Here is a 20,948-nt window from a genome sequence, read left to right as displayed (position 1 = left end):
CCTGGAGCAACACCAATTAAAAACACAATTTTTTTTTCCTTTCCATTTTAGTTATCTTGACCTACCACAAAGCCCATGCTTTTGCTAAAAACAGAATAAATCATAATACGGTGCAATTTTCATTCAACTGGGAGGGTGTTTTCTAGCATGCTTCTCTCCTCTTGCTTCCCAATGTTGGTTTAATGTGGAGCATTCCAGCTCTTCCTGTACCTAGGCATCCTGCGAAGAGTCCCCAGAGAGTCATATCCCACCAGAACCCAAATAATTTGGCCAGCCATGTATATGCCTGAGAATCATGCCCATTTTCCAAAGGATTTTGTCATTTATTGGACTAACATAAACATATTTTTTTTAAATGTTCAGTATGTAAAGTTTTTCAAGTTATTTTCTTTGGAGGACTCACCCCTACTATTTACAGCCAGCAAGTTACCTTGTATCCTATAATGTCTGATCACAATTAAGTCAGCTAGAAACATCTCCACAGTGACTTAGCTATGACTAATGAGTAAAGAAGTTCATCTTGGGAAAGCGAATGACTAAGTTGCAAAGGAAGCATTTAAACATCTGAACAAGGCTCTGTTCACACCTCTCCTTGTTGATGTTTTTCATTCTTTCCACAACAGCCAAAGAAGAGAAAAGGAAGAGGCAGAGGTTTGGACCACAGTATGTGATAGTTCTGAGGTGGAATTCCTATCTTTCCATTTGGAGACCTCCTCTTGCTAAAGCCAAGAGGAGACCCAGGCACAAAGTAGCAGCAAATGCAGAGAATCTTATCCGGACACAAGTAGCAATAAATTCATCCTTAAAATGTACAGTGTTACCATGAATAGTCATTCTGAGCTAAAATCCAGAAAACCGTTTTGTTTCTTTAGCGAGGATACCTGGCCACCTCTAATGCAATGATACAGACTCCAACAATCTCTTCTTAAGGCCCTGAGAAGATTTGGCCCTGAGGAAAAGATTTAGCATATCGGACAGCAAAGAAGCCATACTTAAGGAAGTGTTCTACTAACATCTTTTACAAGGAATAAAACTGACTATATAGCAAGATAAAGTGAGAGAAAATGCAACGTGCTATACTGATTTTGTAGTCAGCAAAAGTTAATGAATTGCAGATCACGAGCAACTCAATGTAAAACCACAGTGTGTGCATGTTATGAAATTACTCCACAAAAGATTGCTTAAGCAAATTTACAATGAAAAACAACATCAAAACACCAAGGAAGTGAAATGAATATAAATATGAAGCACACTTAAACACCCAGGATGCTTATTTTAAGAAGGAGGAAAAAAAGCTCCTCAACCTTCAATGACTTTTATAAACTATAAAGAAGGATCAGATAAGCATCTAGGTCTTCTATATAACAATATATATTTTACACAAGCAAGTAAGCCCAGCTACAGAAAATTGATCTTCTATTGCCCCTGCAGCCTTGCAGACAGCATGCAAAAATCCATCCATGGACAGTCTTCAAAGGGTCAAAGTGAATACACAACACCTGGAGATGAACAAGAAAAATTTAAATAGGGCCCATGGGTCTCTAAAGAGCAGTTTTTAACTGGCCTATAAGCTAATAAGAGTGGTTATAAACTGTGAACAGCCAATGCCCTACATGAAGGAACATTTATCACACTAACATGCCTGTAAAGTGAAGAGGGTTCATCCGCACGCTCTCTGCAGTTTCTATTAGAATGTTAATTGTTCATACTGAAGAAAAGGAGACATAAGGAATGGCTTTTACCATCATGTGTTAAGTTTATTTTTGTTCCTCTGACCAGTTCCCAAGGGGCAGGAGGCTAATGACTGTTCTTCATCATCAACTGCAAAGGATATTTACATCCATCCTGTAACCATGACAGCTGTGTCACTAATTCCCTAACTACCTCCACCACATGAACCAATCATCTGGCATGAAGCTGCAAGATGGAGTGCCCTGCAGTCATTATTCACCAAGCACTTTCATTAACAAACTGCCCTTAATTACAGTGGTAATTGCAAAATTATTTCATAGCAGCAATTATTTTTCTCAGCCAATCCAGGCTATTTAAGTAGGACACTGCCTATGAAAATGGCATAAGTCCAAGTAATCTATGGCCAAGGATATGTTTTAATTGTACTACCAACTTAGTTTCAAAATATTGCATCAGAGGGCTATGAAATTACATTATACATCCCATTACACACTACACACACACACACACACACGCGCGCGCGCACGCACACACATCAATAAAAGAAAAGCAAACCTTCCCTACTTTTTTTAATTTGAAAGTAAAATGCATACATAACATTCACATCAAGTACCTAAACTAAAGCCATTGTCTAGCAAAGTAAAAAAATGAGCCTCTAGATCTAAACTTACATTTTCAGAACTGCTGAACAAACTAACCTATCCATTAGAAATACATCAACTCCCTTCCATCCATTCCTTTTACTTTAAAGCCCTTTGTTCTTTCATATTCATATGTTTAGATACTCAGCTATGATAAGAAATACTGGAATACCTGTCCGTCTGTTGGCCTCATAAATAAAATCACAAAGGAGTTTCCAGAAATCACATCCTAATGTTCAAAATTATAGGCTGAAACGCATCTATGCTTACTTTCCTCAAGTTTCAATGTGAAAATTCATAAAAATGTACTCTGAAGATGAAACTCGAGTCATAATGTCCTATTTGGGGAATAGCGAATTTTCAGTGAAGTTAGAGTACAAGAAATGCGTGATCTGGAGACTAGAGAGATGTGGTCAAATCAAGATTAAGCCTTTAATACCACCATCAGTCTATATGAAGACATGAATACTATTCTAAGGAGTTTGGATGTGATCTGGTAGATAGTGAAGACGTGTAAAAGGCAAGGAAAGAAGACAACTTGAATTCAGATAGTGGGAATGGAAATTGAGGGACAGGTTTGAGAAATCCATGAACAATTTTGCAGGGAGAATTATACTTGATGACTTTTAGGTACAGACAGCAATGAAGACATATTCAAAGACTGCTCTGAGGTTTCCAGCCTGTTGGAATAGGTAGGTGATGAGCTAGGTAATGCAATAGGATCTGTAATACACATGAGTATTTTAACTATCTATAGGACATTAATCTAGAGATATTAAGGAAGTAGCAAGAATAGTAATTAACATTTATCACTTATTTATATCCCAGATGCTGTACTTCATGCATTAGATGCATTAACTTACTGAACACTCAAAACAATAGGATCTTGAATTAGATCCTGTTTTTACAATCATTTTTATAGACAAGAATCCTGAGGCTCAATGAGATGAAAGGGTCCAAGGTCACTATGGCACAGAATGCTAGTTGCCTTGCAAATATCCATTCTTCTCTCTGTCCTTGGTAACAGAACCCATCTTTTTTAGCTGTGTCTGGTAAAGATAGCATTTCTACCTCACTCACATCTAGGTCATGAGCTTTAAGAGGACGTGTTGCATGGGCTGGGAAAGAAACTGGTTCTGCCAAAAGAAGCTCTTTGTCTTTCCTGCTGCCTAATAGGCAGCCGCACTGGCAAAAGCTCCATCTTGGACCATGAATGACCTTCAGGAAAAGGGTCACCAACTGAGGATGGTGAAGCAGAAAAAAGGCGGCTGGATTCTTCAAAATTTTGTGGAAGCACCCTACCTGCCCTGGATTGCCCATCTCTCTACTTCTTTGGTGGTGGGGGGGACCCAAAACCAAAACCAAAAAACAAACAACCAACTAAAAACAACATTACTATTTAAGTCACTGTTTTGGTAATTTTGCAGACAGAATTATATTCCCATTTACTCAGTATACAGGTAACCAGGCAATCCTTTGGGAGACAAAAAGAACTCCTAGATGACACAGTCACACAGCTAATAAGTAGCATAGTCAGAAATTGAAGGCAATTCTTTGATTCTAAATTCTATAATCTTAACAAAAGGGCCGGACTGCTCAAGGGAGCAGTTGAGGCTACAGATGCAGATTGTCAATTATTGGTTTATGTACATCCTGACAGATTTTGTTACTTCTTCTATTATGAAAATAATGCAAAATAGGCATCATCATTCGAAAAGGAAGGTATTGTCATTAGATAAGTCATGTAGATGATGAAGCATTAACATCTTACCAATTTTAGAGAACTAAAATAAAAATAAATAATCCTAACAACCCTAAAATTATCAAGCATAATTTTATCTTCCTGTTGGGGATCCTGTAGTGTATTTTTACTAAACAGAGCTACAAAAGAATCAGCAAGTTACCTATATGCTGAGTAAATGGGAAAAAAATCTATTTTCATCTTTTCTAAATTTTATTTATTTATTCATTCATTCATATATTTTTTTAGCTACAGTATCTCGCTTTGTCACTCAGGCTGGAGTGCAGTAGTGCGATCATAGCTCACTGTACCCTAAAATCCTGGCCTTGGGCGATCCTCTCGCCTCAGGCTCCTGAGTAGCTGGAACTGCCAGTACATGCCACCGTGGCTCACTAATTTCTTTAAAATTATTTTTTGTAAGGATGAGGTCTCTCTATGTTGCCCAGGCTGGTCTGGAACTCCTGGGCTCAAGCAATCCTCCCGTCTTGGCATCCTCACTTTGGTGCTGGGATTATGGGCATCAGCTACCATGTCAAGCCATTTCCTAAATTTTAATTAGATGAAAATCTAGTTCTATAAAGAAATGAAATACCAATGATTTTGCAGTAAAGTGTGTTTCCATATAAATATAAATTGCAGTTTCTTGTGTCAGAATCTTGAATAATTTATAGGATTAAATCAGTTATTATTTTGAATTTCCTATGCAGGTAGGTGTTCATAGTATTTCCCTATACTATATTATAAACTAGTATTAAATAAAACAATAATATTTTATTCCTACAAGAAGAATTGTAAAATTAATGTTTATATCTTCAGTTTTATCTTGAATGCTTGAGTATCCTGAAGTTGGTGGGAATCCAGGAAAAAAATGTTTCATTTAATTAAATATAAGTCAGGTCTCCAAGCAGAAGGATGATGTAGTCACATGTTTTGTGATGAAAATACCTCTAAAAATCGAAGGAAAGAGATCTTTTATGTAATTTAGGGGAAAAAATTAATGTGAGCTTTTCCAAAGAGAATTTATATTCTCTTGTTAAAATATTATTTTTAAATTTCATTATTTTACTAGAATTCCAAATCTAGTCTTCCTTTGTAGCAAAGACATAAGACAAATGATTATTCTATCTAAAGCAACCATTGCTATATTTTTAAAAATCCACATAGTTCATACTTTTAACAACATTACAGCCAGTAAGTGAATGTATTTCATTTTGATGATTTCATATATTGCATTAATGAGAAAAATTGAGGCATATTATCTTAGGATCTAAAATATTGTGCAACTGTAAGTTTTATGCCAGCCTTCAAGTAATTCAGTTTTTCAAAGACAGTAAAGGGAAAAGAATCTGACCTAGACAGTCTCTCCCTTCACAATGAAAGTAATTCTACTTAACAATTTGTTTTTCTTCCTGAAGAGTTGCAAGATTGGTAAGAAGCACTGGATTAATTCTATATTCTCTCTGCTTAGGTATGTTTTCAACATCCTATGGAATAAATATGCTAGTGGTAAGTACACAGTACTTGGGGAAAGATGCATTTTGTAGGACACTCTAGGCCCTCTGTAGTGACTAAAAGCAAACATAATAAAACAATCTGACATGAATTCAGTGTTTCTCCATTTACCAAAACTTCTTTGAGCACTTTAATACATGCAAATGATATTCCAATGCATTTTTAATGTTTGACCCAGATTACACAAAAGAATACTAGGGTAACAAAAAACTTCGTATACTTCATCTGCAAATATTGGAAAGTAAAGATAGGTGGTAAACTGCTACATCCATTATGTCATGGATTCCTCTCCTTAATATCCTAGTTCCAATAGCTGCTAACTACTAAAGCTTCCTGTGGTGTTCAGGTCCTGTTGTAAACTGTCCTCCAAGATTGTCTGACTACATTACGACAATGGGTTTGTCTTCCTGATAATTTTGCAACAGTGGTGTGATACTCCAGGCAAAGCATTCCGTAGGGTTAGAGTGATGCTTGAGGGAGCCAGTGGAATGCAATCATCACCCACAAATGCACCATCTGCTGTGTCTTACTGCTTAATTAAACTAAAACTGGTAGGTTCTTAATTCTCACAGCTCATAAAAATAAAGGTCACAACAGAGCACTGGCATCATGCATCATCCACATAACATACAGTCACTAAAGTACATTTTGCCAACCTATCACTCAAAAGAAAAAAGAAATATACCATCTAGCTGGCGTCAAAGCATAGAAGGATTCTATCAGACCGACATCAGATCAATGACAGGACAGCTGAACTGTCAGCCTAAGTGAGCAGGAGGACAGAAGCTTCAATGCATGGCCATTGTTCTTTACCTGTCTCCTGTAGCACTTGCCAAAAAAAATTCTTCCACACACTGTAACAAGACCTCTTGTGAACTTTTTTGCTAAATCACCCATTCATTCATTCTTCAACCATTTATCAAAAGCTTACATATGCAAGGGATTGTGTTTAGTATTTTGGTTGATGCAAAAATGAATGTGAGGCAAGCTGTTAAGTCTATATAGCTGCCAAAGACTTCATTAGATATAGTCTTATGTCAAGTATATATAACACTTTTATTGAGATATAAACACACCAATTTATAGTGTATAATTCAATGGTATTTAATATATTCATAGAGATGTGCAACTATCACCATTACCTAAATTCAGAACATTGTTTTCAACCCAAAAAGAAACTTCATATCCATTGATAGTCACTTCTTGTTCGCCTCTTATCCCAACTCCTGGCAACCACTAATCTACTTTCTATTTCTATACCTTTTGACTTTTCTGAAGATTTCACAAAAGTGAAATCATACAATATGTGGCCTTTGGGCTTTTTCCACTTAGCATAATGTTTTCAAGGCTCATCCATGTCATGGAATGTATCAGTACTTCATTCTGTATAATAGTTGCATAATATTCCATTGTATGGCTATACCACACATTGTTTATCAATTAATGGATATTGGGTGTTTCCATTTTTTTTTTGTTATTATGAATCATGCTGCTTAATAATATAATATTCATGTACATGTTTTGCACAGACTCGTTTTAATTCTCCTGGGCAAATAGCTAGGAGTGTAATTGCTGTGTCATATTGGTAACTCTGTGTTTGACACTTTGAGGAACTGTCAAACTGTTTCCAAATTGGCTGCACCATTTTACATTACCACTAGCAACATATAAGAGCTCCAGTTTCTCCACATTCTTGCCAACACTTATTTTTGTCTTCTTGTTAAATTCTAGCTATCCTAATGGTTGTGAAGTGGAACCTCACTATGGTTTTGATTTTAATTTCTCTAGTGACTAATGACATTGAACATCTTGTCATTCTTATTGGTGATGTGTATATCTTCTTTGGATAAATCTACTATGTATTTTGAGCAACTTTTAATAAACTATTTGGTAGAAATACATAAAATATTATACCTGTAATCTTAAAGCAATATGTGACATTTCCCAACAAGCCACTAATGTATTTTCTTTCCCCGAAGTTCCTTTTGATATTTAAATAGAAACTCTAAGATAATATCTAAAAACAGAGAAGTCTTGAAATTCCACAGCATAAACATGGAAGTGGGGTGCAGGAAAAGGTGGATAAAATTTCACTTGATTAGATAACTCTTTCAAGCCAATAGCCCATTTCCCAAATCTATTGAAAGTCAACTAGTAAGAATTTCTGAAGATAAATGATGTGAAAGAGGTTGAGGTACAGAAAATTCAAGAAGATAAAATAATGGTAAGAACAATAGAGCACAAATTCAGTTTCCAATCAAGGAAATTCAAAAAATGTTACAAAGGTAAAGCAACTTATTTGGACTTAGTAGTAGAGAAGTAACTAAGATAACTAAGAACTGAGAGATAACTAAGAATTAGTTCCTAGGACAGTGGATGATTACAGTATCACTTGCCCAAAGGAAGAGGGTGTAGGAGAAAGAGGTGAACAAAACAAAACATAAATATTCTGAAGGAGGATTCATTATACAGCAGTGGTTTCTGCTGCTCTTTTAAGAGAAGAGATATGAAAAAGGAAAAAAAAAATAAGTGGGATCAATCTAATTTGGGCCACAATGGATTTGGTGTAGGATATGTAAGTTGCTGTTCTGGGAGAGAGAAACAGATAGCCATACAAAGAACCCAGAAAGTAGTCAGGAGAGGGTCTGGGTTAGGGATGCTGCAGGAAAAGGAAGAGCCACAGTCATTCAGATATCAAGGAGAAAAACCCTGCCTTCTTCTTAACTCCTGTCAAACCAACTCACTCTAGTTTCAAACAATGGGGAACAACTTAACTCAGTGATATGGTTATATGAGATGCTAATGAATGAAAATAATTGATCCTCATTATCTCTTCAAGATCGTTAATGCACCCGTAAAGGTAATCACGTCTTCTTTTATCATGCATCTTGAACTTTCTTTGCTATGTAGGTTTTTAACTACCTAACATTTTTCTCCAAATAATACAAAAGAAAACAACATCAACAATAAAAATGATAATTTTGGTGCCACGTTCTCTCCAACAAACAAAAGCAGCCAAAATTGTGAAGAAGTCAGCACTACTACTTTTACATGCTATATACTACCAAGCCCCAATCGATAAGTCTGTTCTCTCTTGTTGGTGTATCCGTGGAAAAGGTGCATGACAGCAGAAACAGAGACCTTAAAAAGCAATTAAAGGTGAGGAATCTCCTGCCAAACAGCTAGTACAGACGGAACCTTTTTTTCCATAGAGCTTAGCCTCATTCCACAGCCAAGAAAAAGCTTGATAAGTACTATATGATGAACAAGTGATAAAATTTATGAAAACTGAGATGAGGAATGACCAATGGGAGAAACAAGGTGCCACTCAGAGCCTGAATGGGTTATTGTGCTTCCTGTTTCCTGTAGGTGGCGCCAAACTCCTTGAAGAGGAAACAGAAAACAAAGTTAAAAGGCTGGTGTATGTCTAGATTGAAGCGCTAAAGAATTTGCTTGTGAGTTGGCAATTTCTCCTCCAAGGCAGCTCTTCATCAGTGCTATTGGCAAGCTCTAGATTTCAGAAGTGATTCACCTGCGCCGTTATTTATGAGCTGCCTTTTCTCCTTTAAGCGCCCAGCTTACATTAACAGTACCACCAGCTTCACTGCAGAGCTCAACCGTGCCTATCACGTAAATGGAAGGTTCGTTAAAGCATCTATTAAAGGGATTTTCAAAGGCAAAACAGCATTTTAAAGCCATTAGCATCCCTTAAGTTAGGTTCTATTGAAGAAATGTTACCAAACTGCTATCTAAAACCATCAACCAGAAATAGCCATAAAGTCACTAGACAATCCCTTGGATTCTCTACCCAGAGGGCTCTCACAACCCTATATGCTCCCTATCTTTCAGGCCTTGGAGTGAGAGAGCATCAACATGACTTCTAGGAGCATGTCCCAGATGTGCATCTCCTGGAGGCAGCCAGGGGTTGGACATCAGTCATCAATAAGGGTCCTTGCCAAAAAGAAGCTGTAGGGGGTCCGCAAGGAAGCAGGAGGCTTGGTCAAACTGGAATAAAAGCAGTATGAAGAGAAGGGTGTGTCTTGGAGGGCATACACAGGCAAGCAAGAATTAGATATTATGTACTAGGTTTTCACTATTATTCTCAAAATCCAATTTTTGTAACAGACATTTTCTGCCAACCTCCTAAAATTTTTAAACAACAGCAGCCAAGACTGACTTCTACTCGGCACAATTACATAAGACCAAGCAGTGTGTTGCTCTCATTTTCGAAGCTTTGTTTTAAGCTCCCTCATTAATCTTTCAGTCTTTTCCCATCTCTGCCTGACTATAACTGCCCTGAATTTATCCAAGCCTGCAGAATGCCAGGCTCACTGGAGTCTAAATCACCAAGAGCTGAATACACATTCTACTCATGGGACTCTACACTTCCATCAGAAGGAACCAATCACAGCTTAGGAGAGGTAAACCTCTTTTTAATTGTATTCTATGATACTAACAGGCATTCATTACACATGGACCTTAAAACAAGATTTGCTCTTGGCTGCTCATAATTGTATTTCTACAGCAGTTTAAACCGTTGGCACCTGCAATTGCTAGCAGGCCTAGGCTAAGAATTTCTATTATCCCAGTTTCAAGGGTTACATTTAAAATAAAACTCAGAGGGGCAAAACATTACATACACACATATTTACACAAATTAAATACTATGCACAAGTCAATACCTTCTGCACACAAAACTACATTAAACTCAATTAGCCCAAAGCAAAACTACAGGAAGCAGGTTTTCTGAGAACCAACGGAGCTGTTCTGTATAATAAAGAATGTAAAAGCAGCTAGATTATAGAGTTCTGCAGAGCTGTCAATAAATGCTTTTAAATAAATCATCAGTACTGATTTCTAAATTAATTAGCTTAAAATTAACACAAAACAATCCAATGTAAGGTATTTATATACAAATAACCTCTGATTTTTGAGTTCTAATAAAGAAGAACTTTTGAAGCACATATGTATTTGTGTGTCATTCAGGGCTTTTCCAGAAGGATATTCCTAACTATAAGCCACAAAATAGCCACCAGACTAAAGTACAATATCCTTCTTGTTATGGTTTTCTACTTGATTATGACCAAAATTAAATTATACAAATATTTCACTAAATATCTTCTCGAACCTTATAAATATTAATATAAACTCAATCTCCGATGTGCCCAGCATTTAAAAATCCATTTAAAAATCTTGGAAACTAATTTAAGATTTCCATCTAGAATACAAATTAGCAAGTCCTCTTCCTAGCTCTGTTTTGCTCAGCACCCATATCTGCACATTTAGTACTGAATGTCAGTTGGTAGCACTTAAAGATGATGAATATTAAAAGCATGCTTCTGCCTGCTAACATATTAGAGCTTGGCAACCACTGAATTTGTCATAAGCTGCATTTTCAGTGAACAAACGACTGCCTTTAACACGCCAAAGCATTCGGTAAATTCCCAAATTGTGAAAAGGGTTCACGGAGAGTGAAATTTTACTATTACATATGTTATCTGAGAGGACTGCATAAAATTAAAATCTTTTTTAAAACTTACCACCTTAGAGTACCACCAGGCTATACTTTTCTAAAGTACTTACTTGAAGATTGTATATGGATAATAAGTAATAATAATGCCAGCTACTATGAATCAAATATTCATTATGTGTTGGGCACTGAGCTAAGCATTTTACATATAAAAATATAATTTTTACATACATGCTATCTTGTCTACATGCCATCTTTACATGCATACTATCTAATTCGCATATGTACATGCTATCTTTACATATATGCTATCATATCAGATTCTCTACCCAGTAAGTGGTATTGTTATTTCCAAAGAGGTTAGGTGACTTATTTGAGGTAATAAGCAAATGAAAGGCAGATCAAGAATTTCAACCCAAGCCTCTCTCTCCAATTCCCTACACACTACCATGCAGCCAAATTTCCAGCAGATAAAACCTCTTGCAAGGCTGGCACTTGGTGGATGCTGCTCACTCTATTGGGTCCAGGAGCTTAATACCTGTTTACTTTAAATCTGCATTAAGGACGCCTTTTCATATACAAATCTTGTTTCTGCTAGGATTCATTCATCCAGAAGACTGAACAAAAAGTACATTTTTGTCTGGAATACGTAAGAGATTATTTTTTAACTTAATTAAAATGGCTTGTTAGAATCACCTATTCAGCATATGGAAAACCAGCTGGGTTATCCTGTCAAACCTCTGCACAACATACCTACTGAGACCCAACTTCACGATTAGAAAGCAAGAGAGTATAGTGATGCAAACTGAACTCCGGAACAAGAGTTCAAACTACGGCACTATCTCCTACCAGCCTCAGGTGACCAACCCTCAATGTCCTCATTTGTAAAGTGAAGACTGTGTTAGTAACTATCTCATGGATTACTGGAAGATTAAATAAAATTATGCATACAGAGTACCAGATACATTGTAAGTACTCAATAAATGTTAGCGCTTGTCTGTCTTTGGGGTGTCAGATTCTATCAAAACAACTTTACTACTTTCTTTGGAATGCTATATGGTTCTTTAATTTGTCTGTCTATTAAGAACTGTCTTACACTCAGTAAGTTTTTTTCTACTTAATTTTATGCCATCAGCTCCATAGCTCTACAAAGCATTCTAAATTATCCTTCTGTTTCTCTGGGTTTTGAGAGATTCAAATTCTTTTTCCAAATTACATACTAAGATCTTCTTTCTGAGTTGATTTTCCTAGCTGCTTAATCATTTCTGTTGACCTCTGATTTTTTTTTTTTTACCAGATTGGCCAAGTGTCTCTGATATGAAGACATCCAGAACAACAATCCAAATTAACCTTTTGAGAGCCTAAAAATTAGGACTTATTTAAGTCTCTTCTGATTTCTGCCTTCCCCAACATTTACTACCATGTTCATTACTGCATGCTAATCTCAACATTTTTTCCATAGCTTACATCATGACAGATGTTTTGTCCAGATTTCACAGTAAATTTAATGGGCAAGAAACAGTGCAATTATTTATAAAGTTATTGTTTGTAGAAGAAATTACATTTTCCAAGAATATAGCTAGTTAAGTTATATATGTCTTTATTCCTTCAATAAGTATTTCTTTAGTGCCTATTATGCACCATAACAGGTGAATCACATACTTTTGCAAAAAGACAAGGCAATACCTTATGTGCTAAATTCTCCCGTCTGCCTGCATCACACAGTTGTTTGAAAGGAATGTTACAATTTTTATGAGTCAAATTAATTATATACTATCTAAATATAAATATGTACATACACATGCACACTACATACATATTTAAAACCCAATCTCTTTTGGGAAGACAAAAGACCTTTTAGTGGGCTAAAAAAGTCCCTTTGAAAGTTGTCAGTATATCTTATGGAATGTGCTAAGGAGATGTGAGTGAGAGACAAGGAAAGAAAATAGAGCGATTCTGTTTTTCTGTAGCTGGATGAGATTATGGTGTTTTATTTGATTCTGTTTTCTGTATTAACTTTTATAGGCATCCTGTTTTTTACTTCTGTTAGTTATTTTTATAACTTTAATAAACTTTCAATAAATTTTAATGAACTATTAAATTTAAATAAATAAATTTTAATAAACTTTCAACCGCTATTTAACTACTCTCAACATATTCCCAAAAGATCACTTTAGTCTCTTTTAAATGAAGGACAAATAATTTAGCACTTTTATACTTCCTTACTCTACCTTCAAGTTTTCCAATTAAAAAAATATCAGAATATTTTTCAGTTTTGATTTATAATTAGAAAGCTTGCCTGGAATGTGGTAATGGTAAATCAGTACCCAAGATCAGGTCTCTTTTAGAACTGAAAAATATCCCTCCAATAGTTATCACAGTGGACTCATTTGTTTTGCTGTGTCTTCCACTATAATCCCCATCAGTTCTGGGTTGGATCTGTGTCTTTCGAGGCTTCTTTGTTGCAGTTTGGACATTTTTTTGAAGTCTATCCTCTATCACCCTGAAATAGGAGAGTTCCCTGACCCTCCTCCCAGGACATGCAACAGGGGTGTGGCTCCTCTGTTGCGCTGTTGCATCCTCAAACACCTTACAGGAGTGGGGGCACACAGACAAGCAGGTGCAGGAGCCAGGGAGAGTGATTTGGGGAACTGGTCCCACAGTAGTGGTAGCCTCTAGGGCTGAGTGCCTGTGACTCCCAAAGCCCCAGTGGGTGTGCTACAATGCTCTTTTAGCTCTGCTGTCCACAGACTGCTTAAGTGTTACCCAGCTCAGTGCCCTCTTGGTACCTGGGTTTTTGTCCAGCATCCAGGAAGAATCAGGTCACACGAATTGAAGGATGGTAAATGTGGGGGATTTTATTGCTGGATGGAGATGGCTCTCAGCAGGATGGATGGCGAGCTGGAAAGGGGATGGAGTGGAAAGATGACCTTCCTCTGGAGTTCAATTGTCCCATGGCCCATCTCCTCTCCCACCGTCCTCAGCTTAACTCCTCAGTGTTCAGATGCTCCTTCTCTTCTCTCCTCTGCCACGGCATTCTGCTGCTCTTCTGCTCCTCTGCTCTTCTGCTTGTGGAGCCTAGGATTTGGAGTTTACATGGGTACAGAATAGCGGGGTGCAGCAGGCCAAAAGACAACACTTGGGTGTCAAACAGGAATGCCTGTTCCCATTTAGGACCATGGGTTTCTGGGCTTGAGGGTGGAGACTTTGCCAGGGAACTACCCTCTTTAAGCCAGTATTTCCCTGCTATCTGTCCAAATCAACTGGATGAATTTTCTAAGTCAGCTTTTTATTTACAGTGAAGATTTATTGTATCTAGTTTAATCTTCATTTCATTTTACTCTTTTTAAAATTCTCATTTACTAGATGTAAACTCTTTAGGTGTCTTACTGAGTTTACAAAACAGAGCTTTTCTAACTGTTTCATAAAGCAAAATTGTTTCAGAAACACATGCTACAGATCTCTACAATGTCTTTGCTTTGGAGCTATAGAATTTTGTTTTAATTATTCATCTATAATACATGATTTCTTTTTACATCTTTGGGCTTGGTTTGACATTGGCCTTTAGTGCTTACCATGCTTGAAGACTGCTTTTAAGTCCTTCCTAGCAATTGAGTTACATTAATAAGTTAGATGCGTGTCTTCGGTGCCCTACATGTGCTAAGTACTATCCTGGGTGTTGAGGATTCAATAAGAAGGAATCTACTCCCATCCCCATCTCTTCCTTCCCCACCCTCATGAAGCTCAGTCTTCTGGAGGATACAACAAAATCCCACACTAGCAACTGAATATAGAGGTCTTTGCAGGTGCCCTTGTGTTCAAAGTGGAGCCAAAGGATGACTGGAAGCAGGTGCCGATCCTGGTTCTTGACTTTCAAGCATCTAAAGTCACAGACCAGCCCAGAACCTGGGTGAGAGTCAGGAGCCAGTTCAATGAGAACCACTTCCACCCCATCCAGAAGCTGAGTAAGTCAAAGAAGGAGCAGGTTAGCAGCTGTTACCAAATCCACTAACACTCAGCAGCACTGAAAATGAGCAAAAGGGAAACTGGCCAGTACATGTTGAACAGGATTCCATGACTAGCAGCTGAAACAGGGAAGAGAGGAAGAGGAATCAGGTTGCAGGTTGGGGGCCTGGTTAAGAAGGAGCAACTCCATCTGATTTCAACTACAGCAAAGAATGTAAAATTCCTTCCAGAAACTAGAATGGGCTCAATGCCTGACACTCATTATGGTTACTTCCGGGGATTTGTTTTTTTTTTTTAGACAATTTCATGGATATTTTAAAGGAAATAAGGAAGACATTGTTCATAGCACTTCCACACACTCTAGTATATTCTTGGAAGTCAGTGGTTCAATCTCAAATGAAACTTCTCACTAACATTATGTTCAGTTATTTATGCTCCCTAAACAATGAATGTTTTTAGGCAAAGATTTCCTAGCCTTTCCAACTGAACAAAAGAGCCTCCCACACACAGAGACACACATTTCCATTCTGAAAGCCCTGCAGGCAGATCTGTGAAGCTTGCCATCATGAGACTCATTTAATTTTAAATTAAATTAAGGGCCCAAAAGGTAAGCACATTGTTCAGGTTATTCCAACTAATGTCCTAAACTTACAATTTCAATGATTCTCCATCCAATTGATGACTCCTGCTATAATAAAGAATTCATGAACCATGGAAACAACTGACAAAAATAAAATAAATAAATATCACTCATGGCTTAGAAGAAAAAGCATTCACACAGTCCAGTTCCTAACTCAAGGAGAGTAAATATGTGCAGGAAATTTTTATCAAGATTTTACCAAGTCTATACCTGTAAGGAAAAAAAAAGGGGGTACAAAGGCTGCTTTTCTAATAAAAATAAAAGTATGAAGGACCCAAATTTCTGACCACTATCACGTGACAGATATATAAATATTCACATAAGCAGAACTAGTTGAGATGGTAAAATGTAACTAAAATGAAATAGTCTTTTTTTTTTTTTTTTTTTTTTTTTTGGTTTAAAACAGCCCTAAGGTTTCCCCCTCCCTGGGTGGGGAAGATTCTGATGGATTTCTTTATTATACATACATTTATTGATCCAATTGTCCCAGTTTTTATGAAGTTTACTAACAATACTGAGGTGCCTGAATATAAGAAGGGGTAAAAAAAGAAAGAGAAAAGAACCTGAGTTGGAAATTCTCAAAGAATACTGTATGAGGAAGTCTACAGGGTAAGCACAATCATTACTGAACCATCTGATTAGCTGTAGGCTAAGTATGGAAACAGGAATTCAAAGAGAGTTGCTAGTCTCTTCCCTCCCCAGTCTTCCCACACTGGAAAACAAGGACAGAATAAGGAATGGAGCGGAAGAAGAGAAGACAGGTTCAGGAGAATCATAGATGGGGCAGGTAGAAGTTAGAAGGCCATTTCAAAGAGGACACTAATAGAGTTTGAAATATTGAAAGTGGAGCAGATCTATTAGGTGTGGCATGTGTGTGCACAGACAAAGTGAAATGAAGATGAAGGTCGTTTTAGCTGAGGGATTTAAAGAACTATGAGATCTGGGTATTAGTAAAGCCATCAAAAGGAATCTGCTATTCACTAAGGATTCTGCATTGAATCACTGAGGAAAAGGTAAGCTGATCTTGAAGCAACCATGGTCCCAGAAGTGTTATTAGGGAAGTGCGGTGGGGCAGGGGTGGTGAGAGGTATGTAAAGTTGGAATGGTATGGCACTTACATATGCTTGATAACGTGTCAATTTCCACATCTAAGAATGGAGAAGATCACATTGATTACAGGGGAGTACCCTTAACCCATCTTTTGCTTGATGCCTCCACTGAGTAGAAGGTGGATTCGAGTGGTACAACTACTTTATGTAAATTTAATGAATTTAAAGTCCTTGAGAAATAAGAATGGGAATAACCTGATAGTAAAAAAATATATATTTAATCCCTACTTGTCAACTCAGGAATAAAGAGAATGGGAAGGAAAAGTGATGTTCCTTGGCCACTCCTGGATCTCCCTGCGTTTCCCCAAGAGCATCACTCCAGCCAAAGACCAGCTGACATTTTCTCCCCAGGCACGCTTCACTTCTCACTCTACACACCCTGTGTGAGGTCCTCCTTACCTCACCAGTCCCAGACCAGATCTTCCAATTGCTTACTGGTCTTTTCTTCCTCATGTCCTATCGTTTCTTCAAAACCAAAGCTTTTTACCAAATTCATCCCCTCTTTTCCAATCTGACTGCAACAAACTTAGGACCAACCATCTTTTCTCACCTGATTTTCCAAATGGTGTCCTAACTAGCCTCCTACTCCCCTAGAACAGCCTCTATACTATCACCAGGGCAATCTCTCTAAAGGACAATCTGATCAGATCACTTAAAACCCTCAATGGCTCCTAGTGCCTACGGGATGAAGCACAAAACCACTTAAGCTCTGAGTCATGCTCTTCTGTTCAAAGAGAGAGAGACAGAGAGAGAAAGAATGTCCGACATGCCTCCGTCAAAATCATTGGGAGGATCAAATAAAAATGTATGGAGAAGCACTTTCAAAACTATAAAGCTTATCTAGTGGTTCTTAGTCTTTATGAGGTCACAGTCCCTTTGGAGAGTCTGATAAAAGCTCTGGAGTTTTCTCAAAACCACAAACACATACATCCACCTACACATAAAATTTGGCATCCAATTTCAGAGCATCCATGGTTCCTCAAAGACAATCTTGATCAAGAACCCTTACTTAGGTATTTTATTATTTTCATATTGGTACGTAGAATTGGAGTCAGTATCATCTTGATAGCATTTCCAGCCTTACAAACAAGCAAGCAGTTCTCCTGTGGGCAGTCAGATTATTCATGAAGATGTCTAAAATATTCATCAGCAGGGTCATTGGGCACATAGTGAATATAGGCAGAAAATTAGTACAGTAGTTAGCTCACAGTCATTTCATCAGAGTGCAGCTGTCCCTACACACAACTGCTCGAAAAGAACAGGTTATTTTGAAAACAATCAGCTGAATTGAGTCAAAAAAAAAAAAAAAAAAAAAAACTGGCCAGTGGGCCTTCATTCTAACTGAATGAAAATGAAGTGAAGTTCCTTCCTTTTCACACAGCTCATCGATGCAAAAACACGAGCTATGCCATAGCATAAATGTTCATTATGCATGAGCCTGTTTCTTGCAGCTGCATCTCTCATGACTTGGCTAAGGCTGTATTTGTCTATATGTCCTTCTACATGTTTGTGCATATTTACACTGTGTATTTTAGTGCTCAAGGAAGCAGAAGGCAGGAACAGTGTTTACTCTGCATGTTTGTACAGGACACATCATACAGAACTACAGTGATGTAGTATTTAAGGGCAGCAAATTCAAACTCTTCACCAAAGTGTGGGCCTAAACTTCACATAATAAAGAACTGATCACACTTCTCTTTAGAAAGAAGAATATTATTCGCCAAGTTTGTGGTACCAACCAATGACTAAACCTTAAGTCTGTAGTCCCCTGTTATCTGCAGTTTCACTTTCTATGGTTTCAGTTAACCTGGGCCAACCTGGGGTTCTGAAAACTGGTGAGTATAGTACAACAAGATATTTGGAGAGAGAGAGACCACATAACTTTTATTACAGTATATTGATATAATTGTTCTACTGTTGTTGTTAATCTCTTATTGTGCCTAATTTAAAAGTTAAGCTTTATCATAGGTACGTATGCATATGGAAGCAATAGTCTGATAGGGTTCAATACTATCCTCAGAATCAGACATCCATCTTGAAATACATCCTCTGAGGATAAAAGGGGACTACTATATACCACCAGAATACCACCACAAACATTTATCAGTGTTTTGAACAGTAAACACACATTTGAATAGTCTATAATATCACATACAAATGGGCTCTATGTAATAGGAAATACACATACTGAACATAAAAACTAAATGCATTCTTAACAGAAGACTGGCCCCAAATCAATGTCAGCGCTTTAAAAATATGCATTCAATTAACTGTTTTTTGCTTGCCTTCTGAAAATTAATATTTTTGGCACATATATTTTAATACATGGCCCTTGGAACTCTGAACTTATATCTTTCTCTTGATAAATTTCCAACAAGTAGTCATTAGAAATCACTCCAAGTCCCTAAAGCTGAGCTTTTCAAAAACACCTGCATTTCCTTATTTTGTCACGAGATGGCAATCTCATTCATTGGTAAATCATAAAAATCACAGGAAAACAAAATTTTACATCACAGGTGTGGTTCTCAAAGTTCATAATGTCAGGACCATTTTAAACTCCTAAAAATAAAACTAATAATATTTTGAAAGAGTCGTATGAATTCACTTAATAAATCCATCACATGTTAACACAAAGAACGTATTTTTGTGAAAATAACTACATTTTCCACAGCAAAAAAAAGTTAGAAAAGAATTTTGCAAATCTAATGTTGGCTTAATAGTGAACAACTGGATTCTCACATTTGCGTCTTCATTCATTCTGTTGTGATACACTGTGTTGAAGTATATGTGGAATAAAATGGCCTCATGCAGATATACAGTTGAAAAAGGATTTTAATAGTCTTTTCAGATAATTATGGTTATTCTCCTTTGATACTATACCAAAACTCAACAAGTGGTGGTTTCTTAATGGTTAAACTGGATTGTAGAATCTGAAACCATGTCAAAGAACTTCTCATATTTTATTACATTAAAATTCATTAAGTCAATCTTGTACTTTGAATGGGTCTTTTACCCGGTACTCATGATTTTTTGAAATCATGCACTGCTCATTTGGAAAATATTAGTTCACTGAGTATGTAGCTCTTCCAAATGTTGACACATTTCATTATTCAGTATCAAAAAAGTCAGTATCACCACCAGTCTCACAAGAAAGTCAATGATTCATTAGGAAGTTATCAAGTTCACAGAGGAAGATGCAAATATAAAAAAATTTGTATTTTCACTTGAAATCTTTACTTTTATCACTGACAACACTGTCCATTATTTCTCCTAAAATGACGGGTTCACTGCTTTCCAGAAAATGTCTGCCTAATACCCAAGTCTGAATAACTATAGTTTAACTCAATCTCCCCAGTCTTCTTCCTTGAGACACAGTAACCACATGTAGCAAAAATGTTTTATTTGTAATTGACCTTCACACAAGACTATTTTTAAAAACATGTAATTTAAGGTTAAGCTTTCAGAAAATTAATAATTTTCACTTCATCAGGGATATTCTTTTTTACATTTGTGGAGGTGAAGAATATAGTGACTTCTAAGGCAGTTTAGTCCCACTAACTCGATTCAGGCTAAGGCTCCTGTAGCTTTCCCCACCACTGCTTTTACACCATCAGAGCAAATGTCAACACACCCAAAAGAGGCAGTTATATCTTAGTATTATGAGAATAGTTTTGATCTCATGGATTCTCCAAAAGGATCTTGGGAGCCTCCAGGGATCCATGGACTGTGCTTTGAAAGCCATGTTTCAGAGGTTATAAAAGACTTTCAATTTATGTCAGCATTTAAAAATAAAACCAAGTGCCACATTTGCAGAAAAAGAACAAGTGGGAACTCCCAATACAGTAAAACTTCTATTACTAAAACATTTGGTTAATGGGTACCCTTATTTAATTTTCTGATTAACTCTTCGATTACACCTACTTTGGGTTTCTACCCTTTCCGAAAATTTTTAATTAATCAGAACTAAAACAAGAAGTCAGGAAACACTAGATTTAAGTTATTTCCTGATGTGTTTGTTCACAATTTAATCCTTTTAAAAGGATTACTAGATTTCACAGTCAGAATTAGAAGCACTATCATTTCACAGTTGTAAGGCTAAAAATAAGTATAGGAGTGTTTTTCCAACTTAAAGAAGTGGAACATTAGTTAACATTTTACATGGCATCTCGATATGAAA

At 36.8% G+C, this 20,948-nt stretch overlaps 1 protein-coding gene and 1 long non-coding RNA gene across 11 annotated transcripts in view; one reads left to right on the top strand and one right to left on the bottom strand.

The window, feature by feature from the left end:
* The window catches only part of CADM1 (cell adhesion molecule 1), a 337,698-nt gene that overhangs the window by 148,081 nt on the left and 168,669 nt on the right, over positions 1-20,948 (bottom strand). The window lies entirely within an intron of this gene.
* Positions 9,796-13,140, top strand: LOC116556251. The gene is made up of 3 exons (XR_004270905.1): positions 9,796-10,007; positions 11,655-12,024; positions 12,354-13,140. It is a non-coding gene; the product is annotated as an uncharacterized LOC116556251 (long non-coding RNA).

The sequence above is a fragment of the Sapajus apella genome, unplaced genomic scaffold (assembly GCF_009761245.1).
Source record: "Sapajus apella isolate SASKATOON/1434 unplaced genomic scaffold, GSC_monkey_1.0 scaffold16, whole genome shotgun sequence".
Classification (NCBI taxonomy): Eukaryota; Metazoa; Chordata; class Mammalia; order Primates; family Cebidae; genus Sapajus; species Sapajus apella.
The sequence above is the reverse complement of the archived record's forward strand: the minus strand, read 5'-3'. Positions and strand labels throughout refer to the sequence as shown.